The sequence below is a fragment of the Rhinoderma darwinii genome, chromosome 5 (assembly GCF_050947455.1).
Source record: "Rhinoderma darwinii isolate aRhiDar2 chromosome 5, aRhiDar2.hap1, whole genome shotgun sequence".
NCBI lineage: Eukaryota > Metazoa > Chordata > Amphibia > Anura > Rhinodermatidae > Rhinoderma > Rhinoderma darwinii.
This window is the reverse complement of record NC_134691.1, coordinates 131270989-131297957: the sequence shown is the minus strand read 5'-3', so window position 1 is coordinate 131297957 and position 26969 is coordinate 131270989.

The window sequence follows — 26969 nt, the reverse complement described above, 5'->3', positions numbered from 1 at the left end:
CAAAGATATATGGAGTGCAGAGGTTGCAGGCACTGAGGAGGTGAAAGGCTCGTCTGCCACTTAGGGAAAGAGCAGTAAAAGGCCCTGTTCACACAGAGTTTTTTTTGCAGGCGGAAAAGTCAGCCACAAAATTCCTTCAGGAATTTTTAGGAAGGTTTTGACCGCACCGCTGGCAAAAAATGCAGCGAAAACCATTTTTCTGCCTCCCGTTGATGTCAGAGACAGAAACGCCCGAATATAGGGCATGTCGCTTCTCTTTCCTGCAAGTGTTTTTTACCGCTCGTGGGAAAAACGCCTCCACCTCCCATTGAATTCGATCGGAGGCGATTTCGGGTGTTTCCGACGCAGTTTCCATGTCACAAGCAGCGCCAAAATACTCTGAGTGAACATACCCTTAGACTCCCTGCACATGCTGCAGATTTTGTTGCAGATTTTGTACTTGCTTTAGAAACAAATGTCTGCAACAAAATCTGCAGCCTGTGTAATGAGGCAGATCACATAGTAGATTTGTTGCAGATTTTCCACAGCATATGGTATCCGCAGCAAAAGGATTAAGTGTATTTAATATATGGATCCTGAATTTTTGTCTTTGTAGAAGATTTTTATTATTTCATCACTTTCATCATCAAGTATATGCTAGTAGGGCATGTTCTACGTTCCCATTCTCTGTTTTTTTCCGAGACCACTTTGTCACCTGCATTATTAAATTAATTATATTATTTGCCAAATGCTCTACTGAAAGATTTATGTTCAGTAATCCATAGTTTATTGTCTTGGATGTACAGTTCATTGTAGCAGGTAAATCATTTTTAGGCTGGCATCACAGACAAACAAAATTTGAATGTCTTTAGTTGCACAGGACCATGGGTAGGGTTAAGTCATAGCCAAGAAGGAGAAGTATAGAGTGGGCTCACAGGTTGAGAACGCGCTTCAAACTCGGGGTGTCGGCTGTATGTTACAGGTGACAAGTCACTGCAATAGCCAGGATCGGAGATAACTCAGAACCCGGCCATTTAACAACTTCGATGCCATGGTCAATAGCGACTGCGGCCTTTAAGCCGTTAGAAAGAGGGAGATGCCCCCCTCCAAAAGACCATCACCCGCCCGACGCAATTGCGGAGTACCAGTGGTTGTCATTGCTGCCTGTCGTTGTAATTTCTGCTTCTATTAAGAACATTTAAATAAAGGTTTTTTTTATAAACAAAAAAGTAAAAAAATATTTTCCTATTTATCCCCAAAAGTAATGTAAAAAAAAAAATAAACATGATTGGTTTTGCCACGTCTGTAAAAGTCGAAACTATTGCAATTTAACATTATATAACCCGCACTGTGAACACTGTAAAAAAAAAAAAAACACAAAAAACTGAATAGCTGTTCTTTGGTCACCTCGTCTCCCACATAAATTGTAATAAAAAGTGATCAAAAAGTTATATGTATCCTATAAAACTACAGCTTACCGTGCAAAAAACATGCCCTTACACCGCTCAATCGACAGCAAAATTAAATATTCATGGGTCTTAAAATATGGCGACACAAAACAAATTCTTTGTAAAAGTGGTAAAACATAAAAAAATATATATAAATTTGGTAACACTGTAATCTTATTGATCCGCAGAAAACAGCTAACATGACATGTTTCCTGCACAGTGAACGAAACTCAAAAAACTCAAAAAACAATGGAGGAATCACAGTTTATTTCCGATTCCACCCCACAAAGAATATGTTTCTAGGTTCCTAGTACATGATATGGTACAATATACATACTTCCCAACCATCCCGGATTCAGCGGGACTGTCTAGGATTTCAGGCGGTGTCCTGCTATCCTGGGCAGCCGGAGGTATGTCCCGGCGTTAACTGGATCTGCGTCCTCAGGATGTAGATACAGTTGAATCCAATGCTGAAGTAAGGAACCGTCAGCTCCGTGCTTCAGCATTCACTGTCCACTCATAAAGGACTCCCCGGGCACAGCGCTACTTTAAGAGCTGAGCCGGGGAAGCCCTTGACGTCACTGTACATATATAGACATTGATGTCGGGCTTTCAACTATGGAGTCCCTGGCCAGAGCAATGCAAACTCTCTGAAATGAAGACTAATGTCTTGAGAAAGCCCTTGTCGTCACTGTTCATTCATGGACAATTCTCTGTCCGGGAAATCTGCTCCTGGAGGAGCCCCTGACGTCACTGTTTATTAATGAACAGTGATGCTGGGGGCTCTTTCTGGAGCGGATTCCCCAGCCAGAGTGTTGCCGACATTCTGACGTTCTAGCTGGGGGTTCTGCTCCTAGAGGGAGCCCCAATGGCGCTATCCACAGGGGGAGTAGCACTTTCTACAGGGGGTGGCCATATTCTCAAGGGAGATGTGGCACTATACATGGGCACTGTGGCACTAATGTGGGCACTATGTGTTATGGCAGGAAGGAGGTGAAGGGAGCAAGTGAGCCCTAATCTACCCACCGCCCTGTCCCTGCCTACTTGCAACGACCCGCCCTAGGCGACGGGGTACAACTTGGCGGCGGTCCCTACGCTGACTAAGTGCAAGGGGATACAAACAGGGAACAAGCAAGGGAAGGGGCAGTAGCCCACGGAACACCGTGAGGAAACGGAGTGGTGAACGAGCCAGTCAGGATCAGGATGTAGTGGAGTATACAAACGCAGAGCACGGAGCAGGAAGCAAGCCAGGGGCAGAGCGAAGCAGGATAAGCGGGAACTGAAGCAAGGCAGAAGCACGGCAGAAGCAGGCTGGAGCAAGGCAGCAGTGGGGCCAGGAATCCAAGAAGAATCACAAGCAATGAGGAAGAGAAAACGGCAGGTATAAATGGACAGGGGGCGGAGCTAACTCCGACTGACCAGGCCGCGATAGGCTCTCCCACTCCTGAGCCTGCCACCCTGATTGGTGGGAGCCGGTGTCAGTCTAAGAGGTCTGGCCTCAGGTGTCGACTGATTAATCCTGGGAGTATCCACAGACGTAGTGCCTGGCAGATCCTTTACACTATGTATAGGGGACAATGTGGCTCTATCTACATTGGCTCTGTGTGTGGCACTATTTACATGGGCACTGTGGCACTATTCTACATGGGCACTGGCACTTTATATATGGACACTGAACCTAGGGGCAGCTAAGGGGGCATTATACTGTATGGGGGCAGCTAAGGTGGCATTATACTGTATGTAGAGAAAGATTTAAAAAATACACGGTGCACATGGTGCATCATCACAAGGTGATTGGAGTATAGCGTCAGATAAAGAACGGTGCTCACCTGGTATCGTTCTGCTGGGAGCACAATGTTCTTGTTGGTGGATAGAGTCAGGGGGGTCTGCAGCCTGTGATTCTTCCGGTGACCTGTAGGGTTTCGTTGGCAAAGGATATAGGCATTCGGTAGAAAAAAGGGAATCTCACTGAGCGGCGCTGTTCCTCCCTGGTGCAAAAATAGGTCCGGCAGGTTCCGTCGGTATTACATTTCTGGTGCAGATTTCAAAATTCCTGGACTACTACAGAGACGATCTGTTATTCATTTAGTGTTGCATTTTTTTAGAAAATAAAATACATGTAATGGATGCTACGCGTTTCAAGACCGGACCGGTCTCTTCATCAAGCTAAGAAAAAAACACAATGAGTAGCTTGTCATACTATTTGATATTTAGGAGGAATCACTCCATCCTTATAACATTTTAATATCTATATTTATTTATGTTTTACCGCACACTAGTATTTAGAGTTCCCATTGAGCGCTTTTTACACGTTAACGCTCATGCTTCACTCTTTTACTTTTCTAGAACGAAGGAGCGCGCATGCCGATAAACAGTTTTTTAGACTGCTCATATTAAACATCTGATGACAGTAACAGTTACACTTCATAATGCGGCCTAACATCTGACTACAATGATTTTATTGTGTTTTTAAACAAAAACCTTTGTATTATTCTCAATCATGAAAGTATGAACTTTGACCCTGAGCCTCCCTGTGGATCCATGACGGGCTATATATTATCTGTCAAGGCAACAATAAATGGATAACAGATCCTCTCTGTAGTAGTCCAGAAATTTTTGAAATCTGCGCCGCTCAGTGGGATTCCCTTTTTTTTACCGAATTCCTATATCATTATACTGTTTGTGGCAGTTATGGGGAATTATACTGTATGGGGCAGCTGAGGGGGCATTATACTGTATAGTGGCAGCTAACAGGGCATTATACTGTATGGGGACAGCAGAGCCACACTGTCCATGAGGCGAGAGAGCATTTTGCCTCAGGCAGCAGCATGCTGCCTCTCTGAGGGGGCGGCGGTGCCACTGAAACCAGCCACCGCCACCCCCTCCTGCACTTATTGTACCTGCATCTATAGAACGCAAGTACAATTACATGCATAAGCGCTGAATGGCCTGGCACGTTCGTGCCCTACCATTCAGCGCCTTACAATGACGCTGATTGGCAGGGCAGGATGACTTGCCCCCCAATCAGCGCCTTTCAACGACGTGTGCCGCTTCAGTTATTGAAAGGCGATGATTGGCGGCGCAAGTCATTCTGCCCTGCCAATCAACGCCTTTCAACAACGCTAGCGGCACGATTATATCATCATGTCGCTTGCATCGCTCAGCCCCAGCAGGCCTGCTCAGTAGAGAGCAGGCCTGCATTGACACAGGACACCGCGGAAACGGGATCAAGGTGAGTATGTAAAGTTGTATTTTTCTTTAAAAAGTGTGCATCTCATTATCTGCAGGAGGAGAGGGGAGGGCTGTATGTTGGGCACAATCTATAGAGGAGGCTATATGTAGTGAATTATCTACCGTGGGGGCTATATGTAGGGGGCAAGGTGAGCACTATATACAGGGGGGCTATATGTGGGGCACTATATTCAGGGGGGCTTTATGTGGTGCATTATCTGCAGGGGGGCTTTATGTGGGGCACTATATACAAAGGGGCTATATATAGGGCACTATCTACAGGGGGCTATAAGTAGGGCACTATCTACAGGGGGGCTATATGTGGGGCACCATATACAGGGGGCTATATATGTGGCACTATTTAAAGACTGGCTATGTGTAGGGCACTATCTACAGGGATAGCGATATGTGGGGCACTATCTACAGGGATAGCGATATGTGGGGCACTATTTACAGGGGTTCTATGTCGGGAACTATCTACAGGGGGAACTATGGGGGGCACTATCTACAGGGGGCTCTATGGGGGCACTATCTACAGGGAGTGCTGTGTGTGTGGGACACAGTGTATGGTGCTATTCTAATCAGGGACAGTGTATGGCACTATTATATTTATATTTGGGCCATAGTGTATGGCATCATGAGAATTTTAGCTTCGTTTATAGGAGCAGAAATGTTTGAAAAGTGAGAAGCTGAAGACATCTGAGCGGCAAACTGCAGAAATTGGCCATGGCCAGGAAAAGTAATCATAGAGGTCTGGACCGGATGGAGAAGGAAAAAGAACAACTAGAATCTGAGATAATCACTGGTGAGTCACTTAATAGAAATGTTTATTCTGCCTCTAATCAGTAATGTAGTCACTGTATGAACTGCAGCGAGATAAGAGTTGGTATGATTTATTTTTTTTGTGAAACAGCAACTCCCAGAAAATTCTTAACATTTTTCGGACCATGCTGAAAGCTGTAGTTTTACGCCGTACAAACCTATATGGCAGGGGTTGCACTAAATTAAGCTGCATTTGTGTTGGTGTTGTATTTATGTACTGAGCTTTATTCTGATGCTGCATATATGTACTGACCTTGGTTCTAGTGCTGTATATATGTATTGAGCTTGGATCTGGTGTTATATTTATGTACGTAGCTTGGTTCTGGTGTTGTATTTTTGTACTGAGCTTGGTTCTGGTGTTGTATATATCTTATGACCTTTGTTTTGATGTTATGTATATGTGCTGAGCTTTGTTCTGGTGCTTTATTCATGTATTGAGCTTTGTTCTGGTGCAGTATATATGTACTGAGGTTGGTTCTGGTGCTATATACTGTACCTAGTCATCATGTTGAGCAGAAACAAAATGGCAAATATAGCCCTCAAGGACCTGATTGACCCGTTCTACTTGACCATTACATTGTGGGTGATAAGCTGAGGAGTTCTCTAAAATGTTGAAGTGAATTGCACACCTCGATGCAGGACAATATGGGAAGGAAGAGATGTAAGCAGAAGATATGTTGTATAAACACTCTGACAAGACAAAAGACTAAGAGTAGACCAGACAGAGGAACAAAATTAGCCATTTTAGAAAATTCGATCCACCACTATCAAGATGGTGGTGAAGCCAGCAAAAGAAGGAAGGTCAGTTATAAAGTCCATTGCAATATGCTGCCATGGACAATCAGGAACCGGCAACGGCAACAGGAGACCAGCAGGCTTGGAATGGATGGATTTATTTTGTGCACATTTGGTGCAGGCAGATACGTAGTCCTAAACATCCTTAGAGAGAGAAGGCCACCAGTAGTGGGTGAGAAATCACCAGATCTCAACCCCAAAGAGCTGTTGTGGGAGCAGCTTGACCGTATGGTACGCAAGAAGTGCCCATCAAGCCAATTCAACTTGTGGGAGGGGCTTCTGGAAGCATGGAAGCATGGGGTGAAATTTCTCCCGATTACCTCAGCAAATTAACAGCTAGAATGCCAAAGGTCTGCAATGCAGTAATTGCTGCAAATGGAGCATTCTTTGACGAAAGCAAAGTTTGAAGGAGAAAATTATTATTTCAAATAAAAATTATTATTTCTAACCTTGTCAATGTCTTGACTATATTTTCTAGTAATTTTGCAACTCATTTGATAGATATAAGTGTGAGTTTTCATGGAAAACACAAAATATTAGAGATCACTGAAGAGTTCCATGGCATGAGGTAATGTTCATGCATTTTTCAGTAGTGAGTACATTCAGGGGCGTAGCTAAAGGCTCATGGGCCCGGGTGCAAGAATTCAGCTTGGGCCCCCTACCCCTCCCCAACACCACCATCATCAGACCCCTGCGCGTGCCTATGCCCAGATGCCTTGCTCAACAGCCCCCATAGTATAATGCCCTCACACAGTATAATGCCCCCATAGCTGCCCCCACACAGTATAATGCCCCAAACAGTATAATGCCCCCCATAAAAGCCCCATACCGTATAATGCTACCAATATCAGCCCCCACAGTATAATGCCCCACAAAGCTGCCCCATACAGTAAAATGCCCCACATACAGTATAATGCCCTCCATATGAGCTTCCCATACAATATAATGCCCCCCATATGAGCTCTCCATACAGTATAATGCCCCCATACAGTATAATGCCCCCCATATCAGCTCCCCATACAGTATAATGCCCCTCCATATCAGCCCCCCATACAGTATAATGCCCCTCCATATCAGTTCCCATACAGTATAATGCCCCCCATATCAGCTCCCCATACAGTATAATGACCCTCCATATCAGCCCCCCATACAGTATAATTCCCTTCCATATCAGCTCCCATACAGTATAATGCCCCCCATATGAGCTCCCCATACAGTATAATGCCTCCATATCAGCTCCCCATACAGTATAATGCCCCCATATCAGCTGCCCATACAGTATAATGCCCCCCATATGAACTCCCTATAAGGTATAATGCCCCCCCATACAGTATAATTCCCCCATATTAGTCCCCATGCAGTATAATGCCCCCATCTTATCAGCCCCATGCCATATCAGCCCCCCCATGCAGTATAATGCCCCCCCATATCAGCGCCCCATACAGTATAATACCCCCATCTTATCAGCCCCTATGCCACATCAGCCCCCCATGCAATATAATGCCCCTCCATATCAGCCCCCCATACTGTATAATGCCCCATATGTGAATAATAGAAAAATAGCATAATTACTTACCTATCCCTGTTAATTCGCCTCCTCCGGTGTGTGCTATGAGTGACTCAGCGCAGACAGGCACGATGATGTCGCTACACCCCGCCTGCCTGCGTCGAGCCGCTCAGGGCACAGTGAATGCTGGAGCAAGACATCAGCTCCTTGCTCCAGCATTGAATGGAACCGGGACCTCGTGAGTGAGGGTATGTTCACACGCTGAGAGGCAGTTACGTGTGAAAAGACAGACTGTTAACAGCTGCCTCGTTTCACACGTAAAAGCTCCTCCTCGTAATTTACGAGGCGTCTGAGACGCTCGTAAACCTTGAGCCGTGCTTCATTGATTTCAATGAAGAACGGATCAAATTACGTGGCAAAGAAGTGCCCTGCACTTCTTTGCCGAGGCAGTAAATTTACGGGTCGTCGTTTGACAGCTGTCAAACGACGACTCGTAAATAACAGGTCGTCTGCACAGTACGTCGGCAAACCCATTCAAATGAATGGGCAGATGTTTGCCGACGTATTGCAGCCCTATTTTCAGCCGTAAAACGAGGCATAATACGCCTCGTATACGTCTGAAATTTGGCCGTGTGAACATACCCTGACTCGCAACCCCCCGGAGGTCTTCACACGACCTCCCTAGGGGGACGCGACCCACAGTTTGTAATGTATTGTGTTGTTTTGTGCAGTTTTCGGTGGAGAGATGAGGGGGGGCTGTAATTTAACGGGCCCGCCCTCCACCGCAAACAGCACAGTACAACACATTACAAGACAACACAACACAACACATTACAAGGCAACACAATACATTACAAGGCAACACAATACATTACATTACAATACATTACATTACAAGACAACACAACACAATACATTACAATACAGACTCTGCAGCTCACCTGGAGTCCTCCGCACCGACTCTTCCACTGCACAGGCTGGAAGACGTGTCACGTGACAACACGGTCACATGGTACACTAAGTGTACCATGTGACCGTAACCAGGAAGTGCCGGCTTCACGGCACAGAAAATGTATGCTGTATGGCAATGAGAGCCCGTGGGCCCCCCAGGCTTAGGGGCCCGGTCGCAACTGCGACTGCTGCGACCCCTATAGCTACGCCACTGAGTTCATTATTTCTGTCTTAAAGGGATTTTCCCATTAGAGACATTTATGACATATCCACAGGATATGTCATAAATGTCCGGTCAGATAGATGTTGGTCCCACCTCTGGGACCTGCACCTATCTCTAGAATGGAGCCCCCTACACCCCGTTCTACTGCTCTGTGTTGTGGCTGAAGCGTGTGATTTCCGACCATGAATTACGGAAACAGCATATCTCGCTGAGTTACGATGTTTCCGTAACTCGAATAGAACTGAATGGTAGTTACGGAAACAGCGTAGCGTGCATGCTACGCTGCTTCCGTAACTGCCATTCACTACTATGTTCATGCTGGAAACACTGGATTATTATTGGGGTTCATGCAGGAAACATTGGATTATACTGGGCAGTCATGCTGTAGATGCAGAATTATACTGGTTGCGGTTCATGCTTGAAACACTGGATTATACCGAGGTTCATGTAGGAAACATTGGATTATACTTGGGGGTTCATGCTGGAAACGCTGGATGTTATTATACAGGGGGTTTAGGGAACACTCGATGTGGGTTGAGGGCCCACTGAGGCGTCATATGTGTTTCACTCTCTCCCCTTTACTGAACCCATAGCTATGCTGTTCGGGTATACATAGCTTTACCTATTTGAATACAAGATCCTTTAACTTTCTTTTCAATTGTGCTTGGTTCACCAATTTTATTTTTATTTTTTACTTTTCAGCTATTTTACATTGGGCCAGTACGATTCTCAGCCTGTCTTTAGTTACACACTACATACACTGTGAACCTCTCAGATTTCACGGAATTCTAAGTGCTTTTGCACAAAATGAAGTGCAGACTAAAAATAAAATGGATGATGCAGTGCTGAGAAAAAGTATTTGTAAATTTCTAAATGTTACCTATTTTTGCTTACTTGCAAAAATAATTATTTCTGATCCTTACACAAAATGTAATACCAAACAAAAGAAATATGAGTGAAAATGGTACTTAGTCTATAAATAATTATTATTGCATTATTTGTCCAATAAAAAAAGTAACTGGCTTCTTCAACTGAATAAAAAAAGTAACAGCTTACTTAAAGTAAATAACAGCTATCTCCAAGACATTTATGACATGTCCACATGATGTGCCATACTGTAAATGTCTGATAAATGCGAGTCCTCAATTCTGTGACCCACACCTATATCAAGAACAGGGGTCACTCCACAAGCTGCCAATTCCAGACGGGGACTAGTGGAGAGTAGTCCCCGCCTGCAATCTGCGTCCAAGGGTACCCGCACCAGGCGAAACGGGGGGGGGGGGGTGACTGCCCGTTCTCAGTGTAGGTCCTGTGGACATGCCATAAATGTCTACAATGGGAATACCCCTTTAATCTTATAACAATTTGTATTTTTGGGTCAACCTGAAAGGAGTTTATCTGCAAATACTAAAAAAGCTAAAAACCAAAAGGTCCTCACAGTTGTTCTTACAATGTCAAATTAAGGGCCCATTCACATAAACGTGAATCTCATCCATGTGCTGTGCGTTGAAACAACGCAGAGCACATGGCCCCATAGATTTCAAAGGGAGGCTTCCCACATGCGTGAGCTTTCAAGCTGCAAGAGTCCTTTGCATGAAACTCACAGCCTCCCATTGAAGTCAATGAGTGCGTGAAAACCACGGACAGCACACAGATGCACATCCGTGTGCTATCCGTGTTTTACGCATCAATTACATTTAAAAAAAAGAAGTTTTTGCGAGTGCGTGAAAAACGCATGCCACTCGCAAAGCACACTGGTGCATAACGCAACACACACGGACAGATTTACATGCTTTTTTTAAGCGCAGAAATCTGTCACGCTCGTGTTTATGTAGCCTAAGTTAAAGAGGCTCTGTCACCAGATTTTGCAACCCCTATCTCCTATTGCAGCAGATCGGCGCTGCAATGTAGATAAGAGTAACGGTTTTTTGTTTTTTTTTTAAAACGAGCATTTTTGGCCAAGTTATGACCATTTTTATATTTATGCAAATGAGGCTTTCTAAAGTACAGCTGGGCGTGTTTAAAGTAAAAGTATAACTGGGCGTGTATTATGTGCGTACATCGGGCGTTTTTACTTCTTTTACTAGCTGGGCGTTGTGAATGGGAGTGTATGATGCTGACGAATCGGCATCATCCACTTCTCTTCGTTACCACGCAGCTTCTGGCAGTGCACAGACACAGCGTGTTCTCGAGAGATCACGCTGTGACGTCACTCACTTCCTGCCCCAGGTCCTGCATCGTGTCGGACGAGCGAGGACACATCGGCACCAGAGGCTACAGTTGATTCTGCAACAGCATCGGCGTTTGCAGGTAAGTAGCTACATCGACTTACCTGCAAACGCTGATGCTGCTGCAGAATGAAATGTAGCCTCTGGTGCCGATGTGTCCTCGCTCGTCCGACACGATGCAGGACCTGGGGCAGGAAGTGAGTGACGTCACAGCGTGATCTCTCGAGAACACGCTGTGTCTGTGCACTGCCAGAAGCTGGGTGTTAACGAAGAGAAGTGGATGATGCCGATTCGTCAGCATCATACACTCCCATTCACAACGCCCAGCTAGTAAAAGAAGTAAAAACGCCCAGATGTACATACACATAATACACGCCCAGTTGTACTTTTACTTTAAACACGCCCAGTTGTACTTTAGAAAGCCTCATTTGCATAAATATAAAAATGGTCATAACTTGGCCAAAAATGCTCGTTTAAAAAAAAAAAAAAAATCTTTACTCTTATCTACATTGCAGCGCCGATCTGCTGCAATAGGAGATAGGGGTTGCAAAATCTGGTGACAGAGCCTCTTTAACAATGAAATCCTACAGGACATGACAAACCATTTCAGAACTATCATGATTTTTCCAAAACCTGCAAACACTCTTATCATTACAACTTTATATAACCAGCAGGCTGCCAGAGAATACTTTCCCTCTGAGGATAATTTTACATGAGAAACTGAACATACTAAGTAGATATTAGAGGATTTTTAATCTTATTATCTTTACTCATGCAAATTTTACTACCCCATCTGTAAAGTAATTATGTTTCCGCAGGGTAATTAAGCAATTTTCCCTAGTTTAACAGTACTTATGATAACAGGAACTTCAAATTCCAATATTAAATATTTGTTCAGTGGGAATTCTGGACTGTATCTTAAAAGAAAGGCCACAAACACGTAATTCAAGCACGTTGCCAAAATGCATATATGTATATATAAATGCATTTATGGCATAAATAATACTTAGGCCTCATGCACACGACCGTATTTTTGAGGTCACATTTTATGCACATTTTTGCAGATAAATTGCAGACCCATTCTTTTCTATGCCCCCATGCACATGACCTTAATTTACACAGATCAGTTCGGGGGCCGCAAATCCGGACTGCAAAAACTCAGGAAAAGTCATTTTCTGGTCTGGATTTGCGGAGTGACAAATACTGGTTAATTCTGGATCCGTGAGTCCAGATGACACAACAAGGGTTTTAACGACCCGTGGTTTTGTAGACCACAAGACCAATGCTGTCACGTGCATGAGGCCTTATTATTTACACCCTTCTTATGAAGACAGAATATATATTATTATGTTCTTAAACCTTGTGTCAAAAATGTAAAACATTTATAATATACAAAAAAGTTGAAACTTACTGTACAGAGTCAATTCCTTGGCCCCGGTGAAAATAGATTATACATTTTCAGATATTTTAAGCTTAGGAGGGGAAGACCTAAACAAATAAAAATTAACTTTTTAAGAAAAAAAAATATACACAAGAGAGTAAATGAACAATTGAATGGATTTATGTAGATAGTACAGTCGACCTGAGACATTTGTACCCACATATATCACAGATAGTCATGAGGGCCATGAGCTAATAAGCTGGAATTATATGAGTGCATCTATATCTCTATGTATAAATTAATTTCTGTTGTCTGTTCTTTATGCCCGGCCAAACGACTGGATCAATCTGCATCAAATTTGGCACATAAGTAAATCACGCACTTCCAAAGGTTTAGACTCACCGTTCTCTACATATTCTCAAAAGCAAATATGGCACCACTGGCTTCCACATCAAGGACCTTCCTCAATATCACATCATATGACTTGTATCAGCCAATAGAAGCTTGCAGGTCCTTAATTCTCAGCCTCACTCACATACACACAGTTTTAGACCAGATTTCCATAACAATCCAGCCATTTTTCTTTACTTGACGTGTTACTCACTGTAAACGAATTGTACCTATTCTGGATTTGAGCATTCTCATGAATTGAAACCCTTTCATACCAGTCATGCCTCCAAAAGGGAACCCTGCACTTAGACTAAAGACTTCTGTGGCAAAATACATGGCTGCTGCCCGAGCTGCTGAAATCTCTCAATGGAACCAAGCCCGTGGATTTCAGCATTGTCATAAATTGAACCCCTTTCAGACCAGTCATGCCTCCAATAAGAAACCTGCACTTGGACTTTATTGGATATGTCGGCTTCATATCAGTAGGAAATGAAGTTTTTAACCACAAACACAAACAAACAACAAACAATAGACCCGTGTGAAGCCGGGTAACTCTGCTATTCTATATGATAAAATTAATGGCTGTTTGTCTTACCTCTATAGGCATCCAAGCGCCTGAACCATTTGACCCCAAATTTGGCACATAGGTACATCAGGTGTCCAGGAAGATTTTCGTAAATGTCTCAACCTTGCCGTTTTTCCCTGTTATCAGTCATTATAGCGAATGTCTGTTTGTCGTCCTCTATAGGCATCCAAACACCTGAACTATTTGACCCCAAATATGACACATAGGTACATCAGGTGTTCAGGAAGGTTTTCATAAAGGTCCTGACCTTGCTATTGTTCTCTGTTATCAGCCATTATCACATGATCATGACCCACTACTATAAAAGCGAATATTGACATTCGCTTTTAGAGTAAAGATGTTTTTATCTGGCAGTAGCAGGTAGTGCACTTTACAAGATAATCCTAGATGGAAGATACAGGGGAGTGGTTACCCATAGCAACCAATCACATTACTGATGGCCAGAAGGAAAGCTGCATTATTAGCTGCAGAGACTCCTCTTGCCCAACTGCAAGCTCCTCCAGAGCAACAGATGCAATAATTAGGCCTTGTTCACAACGGCGTGCATTCAACGAGTTTTTGCTGCATTTTACATGCATTTTCTTTTTACGCGTCGTGTGAAAAAAAAAGCGTCAGGTCAATTTTTGGCACGTAAAACACGACAAAAACATGCCTAATTCCCATAGTCAATGGGGGTCCTAATTACGCACCCAAAAAACGTGGCAAAAAATACTGCAAAAACGTGTCAAAAACGCCTGTACTTAAAAAGCACTTTGCAAAAACGTTAGTGTTTTGACGCGTTTACACTTCGGTTTTTTAGCGCCATGTGAACAAGGCCTTAAAGTTACTTTTAGCAACGCATCCGGTCTCTAAGTGATGCGATGTAAGCTGAATAAAAAGGAGATTGGACCTATGCCCTAAGCGAAGCGTCTGGTAACTATGATATATGGAGCGGTACTTCCTGACTCTCTTTTCCCCCTACCTAGCAGCACATCTAGTAACCGAGTGACGCAAAGCTAGCCCCACAAGGCTCTCGGCTGCTCGACCTATAGTGAGGCCCTTTATAGTACTCTAAAGTCTTGTGAGAGGCGATAGGTCGCATCTCTTGTCCTATCAGCGCTATGATAAGTTAGATAAAAGGTTATAAAAGGAGATGCCGATTCACCGGTCGCTACAATTCTAAACAGCCGCTTCTCCTTCAGAGAGGTAAAACATGTAGGGAGGCTGAACAAATGATTGTTAGTTTTTAACTTCAGAATCTGTGTAGCCCGCTGACTGTTAATCAATACGCTACGATAGACCAAATCCAGGGACGTGAGGGGAGAGCTCAGCTCAGCTCGTGTCTGTTGATAGCTATCCATGAACAGTTAGAGGGAGGCATACATAAGCCCGCATTAACTTTTGTAAATATATAGATACTCAATTTTACCTTCTAATGGTCTAGTGATTCCAACAATTTAACAAGTAATATGAACAGCAGGCTAATCGAGAATTTTTTTTTAAAGCACTGTGTTGTTGTTTTTGTGAATTTGACGACACTGTCAAGTTTTTAGAGTATACCAATAAAACATATATTTTTTGAATTAATCCCACACTATTAGTGGGAGCATGCAATTAGTAGTTTTCGCACGACCTTGAATTTATAAATAATGTACAAAAATATAGTGCCTACATGCTAGATACAATTGTGTGTTCAGCAATATTCCTCTTTGCTTCACTGTTCTACTTTTCTGTTACTTCCAGATTTGTTGAACTCTTGTTACTCTGCAACCTTTATTAGCAAGCAGGTTGTTTATTGGTTGCTTGCTGTCACGAGGGGTCTGTGGACCCACTGGGCCGTACCGCCTTAGCAGTAAGGCAGCTGGCCAACAGGACGCAGGTCAGAGTCTATAGTGTATAGGGTACCTGTGGCAGGACGGACAGTAGCTTGGCAAGAGCTAGGCAGCAGGTAGACGTCAGGCAGGCGTGGAGAAGCAGACAGGCGTGATATCCAGCACAGCACGACTACAGCAAGCATGGCACTAGATCAGGATATAGGTACAGGAACAGGAACACTGGGAGCAGGAAACACTAGGGGACCATTGCATAGACAAATTATAGGGAACACAACAATGCTCAGGTATAGAACTAGGGGGCTGGACTCACGGATCAAAGTTCGTCCATGAGGTCCGGTGCGCGCACGCTCGTGCCCACTCTTGAAGGGGCAGTGCGCGCACCGGACCTCATGGACGAACTTTGACCCGTGAGTCCAGCCCCCTAGTTCTATACCTGAGTGTTGTTGTACGGGATCCGGCAGAGGTGAGTGGACGCGAGCGCTGGCGTCTCCTGAGGAGGAGGCTGGGGCCAGCGCTTGCCGACTCGTGGCTGCGGCTGTCAGGGGGAGGTTGGAGCTGACAGCCCGCAGCCATGGACATTACAGTATCCCCCCTCTTACTCCCCCTCTTCTTGGGACCAGAGTGAGAGAGAAACTTCTTCAGAAGAGTAGGGGCATTGAGGTTCTCCTCTGGCTCCCAGGACCTCTCTTCATGGCCGAACCCCCTCCAATCCACCAAATAAAAAGTCTTTCCTCTCACTCTCTTGGTGTCCAAGATCTCCTTGACCTCAAAGATGTCCGAGGGGCTGCTGGAGGCAACCGCAGGGCTGGGAGTCTTGGAATAGCGATTCAGGATCACTGGTTTCAGGCTGGAGACATGGAAGTACTTAGGAATCCTGAGGGTAGGAGGCAGCCGAAGCTTGTAGGCGACAAGGTTGATCTGCTGCAGGACCTCGAATGGTCCGAGGAACCTGGGGGCAAATTCACATGACGGTACCCTCAGTCAGATATTCCTAGATGACAGCCAGACCTTAGTGCCAGGAAGAAACCGAGGAGGCTCTCCTCTCCTTGTGTCAGCCTTCCGTTTCATGCGGTCCACTGACATTAGGATGGAGGATCGAGTCTGCTGCCAGATCTGCAAAAAGTCTCTAAACGTGGAGTCAGCTGCAGGTACCTCGGAAGTATCAGGCACCGGAAGAGGAATTCGTCTGTGCTGGCTGTAGACAATGCAGAACGGTGTATTCCTAGTAGACTCGCTGGTGTGATAATTGTAGGAGAACTCCGCCCATGGGAGCAGCTGCACCCAGTCATCAAGCTGTTTAGAGATGAAGTGGCGTAGGTTGTTCTCCAAAATCTTGTTGGTCCTCTCGACCTGACCATTAGACTGAGGATGGTAGGCAGATGAAAAGTCCAACTTCACGCCAAGAAGTCCGCAGAGGGCTCTCCAGAACCTCGAGGTAAACTGAACCCCCGATCAGACACAATATGCTGCGGCAAACCGTGCAGGCGGAAGATGTGTTGAATAAATAACTTGGCCAACTGAAGAGCAGAAGGAAGACCTGTCAGAGGAACGAAGTGGGCCATCTTCGAAAATTGATCCACCACCACCCAGACAGCACTGCAACAAGCAGAGAGAGGCAGGTCCGTGATAAAGTCCATCACTATATGCTGCCAGGGAGCATTGGGCCCAGGCAATGGCTGGAGCAGACCAGCAGGTCTGGAGTGAGCGGCCTTGTTGGCTGCACATACAGAACAGGAAGAGACGAAGTCCATAATGTCCTTGGACAGAGTGGGCCACCAGAAATGACGAGCAATCAATTCCCGGGTCTTACATAACCCCGCGTGACCTGCCAGTCTAGAGGAGTGTTCCCAGCAGAGAATTCTTCCACAATCAGCCAGGCACACAAAAGTCCTACCTGAAGGAATGTCCCCAATTTGCAGGGGGTTGACCGAGACCATGCAAGATGGATCGATAATGTTCTGTGGACTCTCAATGGTGTTTTCTATCTCTAAAGACCTGGACAAGGCATCGGCCCTCACATTCATAATAAAGCTCAAACTGAAACCTTGCAAAGAACAGTGACCACCTGGCCTGACGAGGGTTCAGCTGTTGGGCCGTCTGGAGGTAGGTCAGATTCTTGTGGTCAGTAAAAATCAAGATCGGATGAGCTGCGTCCTCTAGTAGATGTCTCCACTCTTCCAGAGCCAATTTGATGGCCAGTAACTCCCCATCCCCAATCGAGTAGTTGCGTTCTGCTTGGAAAAGTATCCACATACCCTTGACTTGCCCTTGGGACCTCGCTGGAACAGGAGTGCACCAGCACCGACAGAGGATGCGTCGAACTCCAACAAGAACTGCAGAGAGACATCCGGATCATGGAGTATAGTGGCAGACGTGAAGGCACTCTTCAGGCTATTGAATGCGGACTCTGCCTCGGGAGTCCACACCTTGGCGTTCATACCCTTCTTAGTAAGGTTAGAGATGGGAGTAGTCAGTGAGGAGAAATTCTGAATAAACTGCCTGTAAAAGTTAGCAAATCCCAAAAAGCGCTGTATGGCCCTCAAGCCTTGAGGACGTGGCCACTCCAGGTCAGACTTTACCTTCTCAGGGTCCATCTCGAGACCTCGATTCGAGACGATGTAGCACAGGAAGGGTAGAGCCTCCTTGTCAAATATTCCCTTCTCCAACTTGGCGTACAGATGATTCTCCCTTAACCGTAGGAGAACCTGGCGGACATGTCTCTGGTGCGTCATAGGATCTGGGGAGAAAATCAAGATGTCATCAAGGTAGACTACAACACAAACAGAGGAAGTCACGGAAAATGTAATTCACAAACTTCTGGAAGACAGCGGGAGCATTACACAGGACGAAGGGCATTACTAGATACTCCATCACGGTTGTTAAATGCAGTCTTCCATTCATCACCCTGGCGAATACGGACTAGGTTGTAAGCCCCACGTAGGTCTAGTTTAGAAGAAAAAACTGTCTGAAAAGACAGCATAATGACCCGGCAATCCTGCCAGAGACTGAGGCAGCGAAGGCTGAGTTGAACAAATCTGCACCAGGCAACGACCTTGACACTCAGGACCCCACTGGAGAACCTCTCCAGAATTCCAGTCCAGGACTGGGGCAAGCAGACAGAGCCAAGGCAGGCCCAGCAACACAGGGTTAACAGCTTTGGGCTGGACATAGAAAGACAGAAGTACGGAGTGAAGAGCTCCCACTTGGAGCCTCAGCGGCTTGGTCACAGCTATAACTGGGTCTGGTAGAGGAAGTCCATTTACTGAAGCTACTGTCAATGGGCTCTCCAGAGGGGTGGTGGGCAATTGCAGAAGGTCTACCAGATCTCTGCGGATGAAATTAGCAGCGGATCCAGAGTCCAGATACGCAGAGACCTGATGCGTTCTCTCGCCGGACACTATGGTCATAGGTATGGACAATTTAGACGGAAGTCCATCTTTACCCAAGGTCGTCACTCCAAGCAACCAGAGGTTTTGGAATTTTTGGGGGCACAGGCGCACCAGATGGCCATCGAGACCGCAATAAAGACAGAGTCCAGATGTGCTTCTGGCTATGGCTGTCAGGGGGAGGTTGGAGCTTACAGCCTGCAGCCACGGACATTACACTTGCATTACCCACTGTATACTTTACACATTGTAGTGTGTAAGTAGTCCAGAAGTGGACTATTCATTGAGTACTCAAACCAGCAAATTTATTGTTAATGATTAAAGATCATTCAGTATAATGTGCAAGAGATCAAACGATAACAGGTTTAAGTCTCCAGAAACTTCCAGAAGGTCAACTATCACTGCAGCACTCCACCAATCTGGGCTTTACGGCAGAGTGGCCGGAAAGAAGACATTCCTCAGTAAAACACACATGAAAGCCCGCCTGGAGTTTGCAAAAAAGCACCTTATGGACTCTCAGACTGTGAGAAACAAGATTCTGTGGTCTAATGCCAGAAGGATGGAACTTATTGGCCTCAATTCTAAGAGTCATGTCTGGTGGAAACCAGGCACTGCTCATCACATGCCCAATACCATCCCTACAGTGAGGCATTATGGTGCCAGTATCATTCTGTGGGGGTGTTTTTCAGCGGCTGGGACAGGGAGACTGGTCAGGGTTGAGGGAAAAATTAATGGAGCAAAGTACAGAGATATTCTTAATGAAAACTTTATCCAGTGTGCTCTGGACCTCAGACTGGGCCAAAGGTTCACCTTCCAACAAGACAATGACCCTAAGCCCACAGCCAAGACAACACTGGAGTGGCTTAGGGACAACTCTATGAATGTCCTTGAGTGGCCCAGCTAGTGCTCTGACTTAAACCCAATCGAACATCTCTGGAGAGACATGAAAAATCCAACCCGACAAAGCTTGAGAGCATCTGCAGAGAATAATGGCAGAAAATCCCCTAATCCAGGTGTGCAAACCTTGTAGCATCATACCCAAGAAGCCTGGAGGCTGTTATCGCTGCCAAAGGTGATTTAACTAAGTACTGAGTAAAGGGTCTGAATACTTATGTCAATCCAATATTTTAGTTTTTCCTTTTTAATAAATTAAAAAAGATTACTAACTTTCTGTTTTCACTTTGTCATTATGGGGTATTAGGTGCAGAATGATGGGGAAAACTTGATTTTTTTATTTTATTTTAGCTGAAGGCATCAACATAACAAAATGTGAAAAAAATGTAAAGGGTCTGAAGACTTTCCAAATGCATTGTATATGTCATGAAAATTTATTGAACAGCTCATAATGTATATGCTTAACTAAGGCTTGTGACGTATGCCATTCGGTAGCACGCTGTAGGTCACCCATAGACTCCAATGTTAATATATATATATATATATACACCGTGTTGGAATCCGTTATTTGTGAAATCCCTTTGTATGTAAAGGCATTGTCTACCACTCTATTTCATACCTAAAAAAAAAAGTATACAGGTGTATACCAGCCCAAAGTGTACTGAATGGTGGACCCCCCTCTATGTCATTCATATGCCCTAAAAGAATGTAACAACCTCTTTATATATCTCTGGGAATATCAGCAACCTCTCAATGGGATTTTCAATGGATTCTGTCTTGTGCTCCTTCTCTTTAAATTGACAAATTGACTTTGTAACGTATCACAGTCCCTCAGAAAGTCCTTTAAATAAACCAATGCAGAAGTAAATGCAGGTGTAAAAATATGGGAGTTGTTCTCACTAATTTGCTCCAAACATTCGGTCAGTGAGATGTCATCACCCTTAAATGTAAAAAGGACATCATCGATAATAAGCTGTCAGAGGTTCAGTTTGTACTCAAGTACATCACTTAGGTAAATTGTATTATTTTCCCATCTCCCCATGTAGAGAGTGAATTAAACTGGGAGACAAACCTGATCCCTCTAACAGCCCCCAAAATCTGTAAGAAATTTATGTTAAATTAACTTTATGAATTAATTTGAGTTTAGTCAGTTTCCTAGTTTCCATATTAGAAACAATCCAACAACCAGACTTCTTTCCAATTATATTGAACAGTAAGAACACATCGAGTACTCAAGTTTTTAAATGTGTTGTATCTCAAATGTACTCTAGAGGACCAAATCTTTGAGACCAGTTTTTTTAAGTGTCCTACTGCAGTTTTGCTAAATTATATTAAATTGTATCCCCTTCTTATAAGTGATGGTAACATAAATATTTATATTTGTCCAGAATACCCCTCGCTTTTCTCCTTTTTATTTTATATATAGGAATTAGTTTCCTTCCTGAAGAAGGGGGATCATCTCTTTTCAGTTAGTAGTAAGTTTTAGTGTCCATACAATCGTAATATTTAGCAATTACATTGCTCTTGGTTCATTATCTCTATCCTGCTGCCTTTATTGATGGTAACATGTACACTAAATTATATTTTTGTACACTTAATGTCCTTTTTTTTTATTTTTCTCTTACATGTCTCCTTTAACCTTTGAAATGTTATTAGACATAGCGTATTACATACAGAAATATTTACCACCTACAATAGTGTAAATGATCAAAAACAATTGTATTATCACATTATTGCACATAATGATCTTTGCTGCATGAACCAGCTGTATGAAATATATACCTGAAATGACCCAGACAAGACTACAATTACCACGGATAATCATTCTGAGAATGTGTCCTGACTCCTGCTTCTCGGAAGGATGTTCGCTTTTTAAAATTAAGCATTTGTATTATTAGAAGGTATTATTTTAAGATCATATGATACAGTACTTCTTTCTTAGAATGTAACATTCATTTAGGAAGCATAATGATGCAGCTTGTGTTAAGTATCAGGTTCTGATAGCAGCTTCCAGAGCCTGGAGTAAATACAATGTGAATAAATATTATTTCTACATGCCACAGTTATTCATGTGTCTGGGCATTTTATGGTTATTATGATATTATCTAGCTTTACTGAAGATGAGAAACCACAATGAATAAAGACTTTACAGTGTCAAAATCATTTTAGACCTTTTATCATAGAGCACACTAGTTTCATAAATTAGAACTGTTTCCCGTGTGTAGGATGGGTTGATATGGACGATGTCAGACAGAAGCATATAGAGAGGCGAGGATATACCAGCGCAAAAATGGATACGGGGCTTCCCTATGGTTGTTTACCCCCACCAAAAGCCAGAACAAGTGCCCTATTGCCTCTTATTACATCTTATCTGTACTGAGGAAAAAAGGAAAGGGCTAGCCTAAATTAGAAAATTCCCTCTTCATAAGCTATATCAGTCACAAGGTTTGCTTCCACCTATAGAGCAAAAAACAACCTTTATGTTACACACTCTCTGCATTGTTTTCTAGAAGGACTAATTTTGGATTTAGTTGAAATGAAACTTTACTACAAAGTTTGAAGCCCTAAACCTCCCCAAAGTCATCTTATCTCCACCAAGTTATTTCTTGTACAACTCATGACAGCACCACTCGGGTAGTCATGCCTGGCACATGCTTAAAGGCTGTGTAAACCTTTAAAGACTTTTAAAAACAAAAATGAAAACAATATATTATAGGGTTTTGTAACGTCTGTGGTCGCTGACCACGAACTCCTTCCATCCAGTCGACGCCCTTCTCTCAAGAGATGTCTGCACATACGGCCATCCTGCTCCACTGTGACCACCAGGGTGCGCTCACGAGCTCAGTCCAGACTTAAGAAGCCAGAGAGCACGCATGTTGGTGATTGAGCTAATTGCTCCAGAGCACCCTGGGCTATAAAAAGGTCCCAGCCCAATCCTCCCACGCCGGAGCTTTGTTGTTGTATTCCAAGTCTGTCTTGCATCCTGTATCCTGTAACCTGTATCCTGAACTACCGTGCTAAGCTGTAGCCATGCTGTGCTGTATACCACGCCTGTCCTGCTTCTCCACGCCTGACGTCTACCTGCTGCCTAGTTCCTGCCAAGCCTGCCTTGCTACTGTCCGAGCTGCCACAGGTAACCTATATAAACTCTGACCTGCGCCCTGTTGGCCAGCTGCCATACCGCCAAGGCGGTATGGCCAAGTGGGTCCACGAACCGTACGTGACAGTAAGCTCAGGCCATGGACCCTGCTAGTCGATCCAAGACCATGATGACATCACAAGAGATGCAGGCGGATATTCGAGACCTCCGGTCTCGACAGGACCAACTCCTCCAGGCTTTGAACATTCTCGCACGTCGGCAGGAGGCACGAGCTGCCGTTCCTCCTACTACACCTCCTGGCAGTGTTGATGCTCAGACTACACCTCCAGGCAGTGTCGACCCGCGTTTTTCTTTGCCACTTCCGGACCGCTATGATGGAGACACAGGTACCTGTCATGGATTATTGAACCAGTGCCAGATCCACTTAAGCCTGTATACTAGGACATTTTCATCTGACGGCGCAAGGGTCGCTTTCATCATCTCTCTGCTCACTGGCAAGGCTCTTGCATGGGCGAACCCTATCTTGGAGAGACAAGGACCAGAGGCCCGTGACTTCCAGGGCTTCCGCCGGACTTTTCGCCTGGTGTTTGATGAGCATGGACGGGTCTCATCATCAGCGGCTTCCTTGATTAACCTACACCAAGAAGACACCTCCGTGAGCGAGTACGCCATCCACTTCCGCACCCTGGCGGGAGAACTGTTATGGAACAATGAGGCCCTGGTGGCTGCATTCTGACATTGACTGTCTCCTAAAATTAAGGACAAACTTGCCGCTCGAGACCTGCCATCTACCCTGGATGACCTCATCCTTCTGTCCGCCCGGATTGATATGCGGATCAGAGAATGCCTCCAAGAGGTTCATCGCGAGGGAGGCCTTCCTAGTCTGGTCCATACTTTGCAGCAACCCCTGCTGTCCTCAGATGTCGATCCTCCTAAATAGTCGGTAATAATGGACCAGTGTAAGTTATCCACCCAGGAGAGACAACGCAGACGCACGTCTGGAATCTGTCTTTATTGCGACCTCGGGGGCCATCTCGTGCGCTTGTGTCCCCAAAGATCCCAAAACCTCTGGTTGCTAGGCGTGACAACATTGGGTAAGAATGGACTTCCGTCTAGATTGTCCATACCTGTGACAATAGAGTCCGGTGAGAGAACGCATAAGGTCTCTGCGTATCTGGACTCTGGATCCGCTGCTAATTTCATCCGTAGAGACCTGGTGGACCTTCTGCAATTACCCACCACCCCTCTGGAGAATCCGTTGACAGTTACTTCAGTAGAAGGACTACCTCCAGACCCAGTTATAGCTGTGACCAAGCCGATGAGGCTCCAAGTGGGAGCCCTTCACTCCGAACTTCTGCCTTTCTATTTGCTATCCAAAGCTGTTAACCCTGTATTGCTGGGCCTGCCTTGGCTCCGACTGCATGCCCCAGTCCTGGACTGGAATTCTGGAGAGTTTCTCCAGTGGGGCCCTGAGTGTCAAGGTCGTTGCCAGGTGCAGATTCGTTCAGCTCAGCCTTCGCTGCCTCGGTCATTGGCAGGATTGCCGAGTCATTATGCTGCATTTTCTGACGTCTTCAGCAAGAGGGAGGCGGAGACATTGCCTCCACATTGGGCATATGACTGCCCTATCGAGCTGATTCCTGGTGCATCCCTTCCCCGTGGTAGGGTATATCCTCTCTCCTTGCCAGAGACTATGTCCATGTCCGCCTATGTGAAAGAGAACTTGGAGAAGGGCTTCATACGAAAGTCTTCCTCCCCAGGTTCTTCTTTGTCAAAACGAAAGATGTCTCTCTTCGTCCTTGTATCGACTACCGAGGTCTCAACCAGATCAAGGTGAAGAATAAATATCCATTATCACTGATCTCTGAACTGTTTGATCGTATACGTGGTGCCAAGATTTTTTCTAAACTAGACCTGTGTTGGGCTTACCACCTAGTCCGGATTCGCCAGGGTGATGAATGGAAGACTGCATTTAACACCCGTTATGGACACTAAGAGTATCTAGTAATGCCCTCCGGCCTGTGTAATGCTCCAGCAGTCTTCCAGGAGTTTGTGAATGACATTTTCCGTGACCTCCTCTATATTTCTGTAGTAGTCTACCTTGATGACATCTTGATTTTTTCTCCAGATCCTATGACACACCAGAGACATGTCCGTCAAGTTCTGCTATGGTTAAGGGAGAATCGTCTTGTACGCCAAGTCGGAGAAGTGCATGTTTGACAGAGATGCTCTACCCTTCCTGGGCTACATCATCTCGAATTGAGGTCTCGAGATGGATCCTAATAAGGGAAAGTCTATTCTGGAAGGGCCACGTCCTCAAGGCTTGAGGGCCATACAGCGCTTTTTGGGATTCACAAAATTTTACAGGCAGTTTATTCCAAACTTCTCCTTACTGACTTCTCCCATCTCTAACTTCACTAAGAAGGGCATGAACGCCAAGGTGTGGACTCCCAAGGCAGAGTCCGCATTCAATAGCCTGAAGAGTGCCTTCATGTCAGCCTCTATCCTCCATCCTCCGGATGTCTCTCTGCAGTTCTCATTGGAGGTCGACGCATCCTCTGTCGGTGCTGGTGCACTCCTGTTTCAGAGAGGTCCCAAGGGCTAGTCAAGGGTATGTGGATATTTTTCTAAGCTCTTCTCTCCGGCAGAACGCAACTACTCGATTGGGGATCGGGAGTTACTGGCCATCAAATTGGCTCTGGAGGAGTGGAGACATCTACTAGAGGGTGCAGCTCATCCGATCCTAATTTTTACTGACCACAAGAATCTGACCTACCTCCAGACGGCCCAATGGCTGAACCCTCGTCCCGCCCGTTGGTCACTGTTCTTTACCAGGTTCCAATTTCAGCTCAATTATCGCCCGGCCGACAAGAATGTGAGGGCCGATGCCTTGTCCAGGTCTTTCGAGACGGAAGACACCATAGAGAGTCCACAGAACATCATTGATCCATCTTGCATTGTCTCTGTTAATCCCCTGCAAGATGGGGACATTCCTCCAGCGAGGACTTTTGTGCGCCCGGCTGATCATGGAAGAATCCTCCACTGGGGACACTTCTCTAGACAGGCAGGTCACACGGGGGTCCGTAAGACCCGGGATCTGATTGCTCATCATTTCTGTTGGCCAAGCTGTTCATCCAACACATCTTCCGCCTGCATGGCTTGCCGCAGCTTATTGTGTCTGATCAGGGGGTTCAGTTAACCTAGAAGTTCTGGAGAGCCCTCTGCGGACTCCTCGGTATAAAGTTGGACTTTTTCTCGGCCTACCATCATCAGTATCAATCAATCAATCAATCAGATCTTGGAGGTTTACCTACGCCACTTTATCTCCTAGCAGCATGATGACTGGGTGCAGTTGCTTCCGTGGGCTGAGTTCTCTAACAAAAATCATACCAGCGAGTCCACAAAGAAGACACTGTTCCTTATTGTCTATGGCCAGCACCCACAAATTCCTCTCCCGGTCCCTGTTACGTCCGAGGTGCCAGCTGCTGACACGGCCTTTGGGGACTTTCTGCAGAGCTGACAGCAGACTCGATCCTCCATCCTGCCGGTTGTCTACTGCATGAAGCGGAAGGCGGACACAAGGAGAAGAGAATCCCCTCAGTTTCTTCCTGGCACGAAGGTTTGGCTGTTCTCCAGGAATATTCGACTGAGGGTGCCATCGTACAAATTTGCTCCCAGTTTCCTTTGTCCCTTCGAGATCCTGCAGCAGATCAACCTTGTCGCCTACAAGCTTTGGCTGCCTCCTACCCTCAATATCCCCAACTCCTTCCATGTTTCTCTCCGGAAGCCAGTGGTTCTGAACCGCTTTACCAAGACTCCAAGCCCTGCGCTTGCCTCCAGCGGCCCTTCAGACACCTTCGAGGTTAAGGATCTTGAACATTAAAAAAGTAAGAGGAAGAACCTTTTATTTAGTAGATTGGAAGGGGTTTGGTCCAGATGAGAGGTCCTGGGAGCCAGAGGAGAATCTCAATGCTCATTCAGAGGTTTCTCTCTCATTCTGGTCCCAAGAGGAGGGGCTTAAGATGGGGGATACTGTAACATCCGTGGTCGCTAACCACTAACTCCTTCCATCCAGTCGATGCCCTTCTCTCAAGAGTTGTCTGCACATACGGCCGTCCTGCTCCACTGTGACCACCAGGGTGCGCTCACGAGCTCAGTCCAGACTTAAGAAGCCAGAGCGCACACATGTTGGTGATTGAGCTAATTGCTCCAGAGCACCCTGGGCTATAAGAAG